Raw genomic sequence first — 1,686 nt, forward strand, 5'->3', positions numbered from 1 at the left:
ATATATATATATATATATATATATATATATATATATATATATATATATATATATATATATATATATATATATATATATATATATATATATATATATATATATATATATATATATATATATATATATATATATATATATATATATATATACATATATATACACACCCTTAATTAAGAATAATCAATTAACATTAAGGGTAAGTCACTCTCTAATCACAGGAACTTAGTCTCAAAAGAGTCCAAAAATTGGAGAGGCAAAGCTTAAATAGTATAATATATATTTGTTTATATGTATGTATATGTATGTCAGTTGTATTAATTTACGGTCCCCATAATGCTTTTATCATATCACTGGCCTTTTCTCCTATCATAATTACTGGAGCATTGGTATTCCCGCTCACCATTTCTGGCATAATGCTAGCATCTACAACTCTCAACCCTGTAATCCCGTAAACTCTCAGTTCTTTATCTACTACGGCAGTAGGATCAGAAGAAGTGCCCATTTTACAAGTTCCCACGGGATGATATGTTGTTACTGTATGTTGTCGAGCCATGCACTCGATGTATTCATCAGAGTAAAGCTCCATGTCTTCACATCCGGGTAATCGGATGTCGGATACTTTGGATCCAAATTTTTGAAATGCCGTTGTGTTAGCGAGTCTCAATATAAACTTTGCACCCTCTCTCATAGTTTCCAAGTCTCTGTAATCATCAAAAATGTTAGCAAATATTCTTGGTGTATCGAATGGACTAGAAGTTTTGAGTTGTATGAATCCTTTGCTTTTGGGTCTCAGTAAAATCGGAGTAACCGCCCATACATCTAGATTGTGTAATGGCGCATAAACAGTATTATAGAACTCGTCAGTCAAACCGTATATCTTCTTAAGGTGCATTCCTCCATCTGAACTGGTAGATCCTGCTTGAAAGGCTAATTGGATATCGGGAAAGTCAATATAAGGATTAGCGAACTTCGTGTTAATGAATCCAGTTGCTTCGGTTGCTCCTTTTATTGTTAAAATGCCTTCTCCTTTAGTAAAATATTCGACAAAATTTGACAACTTTGTAACTCTCGATCCTAGAAGGGAAACGGATTGATTTACTATGAAATTCAATCCACCAAAAGCATTGTGATCTTGAAGATTTTTTCCAACTTGTAGGTCATTTATTACAGGAATATTAAGCATCTCTAGATCTTCTTTAGGACCAATTCCAGATAACATCAAGAGTTGAGGAGAATTGATTGCACCTGCTGAGACAATAATTTCTTTTGTGGCCCGAATTTTCCATGGAATTATACCTTTATTGAACTCTACCGCGGTCGCTTTCTTTGTAATCGGATCGATCACTATTTTTTTGACGAATGAATTTAGTGAAACATGCAAATTGGGTCGATTTCTTACAGGTTTAATAAATGCTTTAGCTGTTGAGCATCGACGTCCATTTCTCATAGTTCCTTGAAGTGTCATAAAACCAGTCTGTATTTCTCCATTGATGTCTCTAGTTTCATAGCCAAGTTCATTTCCTGCTTCGTTGAAGGCTGTTGCAAGGGGTGTTACGTATGGAGGATCGGTCACCGTGAGGTACCCCCCTGATGCATGATAAGGCGAACTGGCCAATAGGGAGTTTGTGTTGTTTTCCGATTTCTTAAAGTACGGTAGCACATCATCCCAGCTCCAGCCTAAATTGC

The 1,686-nt window shown here is 34.9% G+C and overlaps 1 pseudogene; it reads right to left on the reverse strand.

Moving 5' to 3' along the window:
- Nucleotides 1–310: 310 nt before the first annotated feature.
- On the reverse strand, nucleotides 311–1,675 carry LOC148302290 (glucose dehydrogenase [FAD, quinone] pseudogene; annotated as a pseudogene).
- Nucleotides 1,676–1,686: the final 11 nt, after the last annotated feature.

The sequence above is a fragment of the Brachycentrus maculatus genome, unplaced genomic scaffold (genome assembly GCF_059751285.1).
Source record: "Brachycentrus maculatus isolate JH-2025_06_01 unplaced genomic scaffold, ASM5975128v1 h1tg000466l, whole genome shotgun sequence".
NCBI lineage: Eukaryota > Metazoa > Arthropoda > Insecta > Trichoptera > Brachycentridae > Brachycentrus > Brachycentrus maculatus.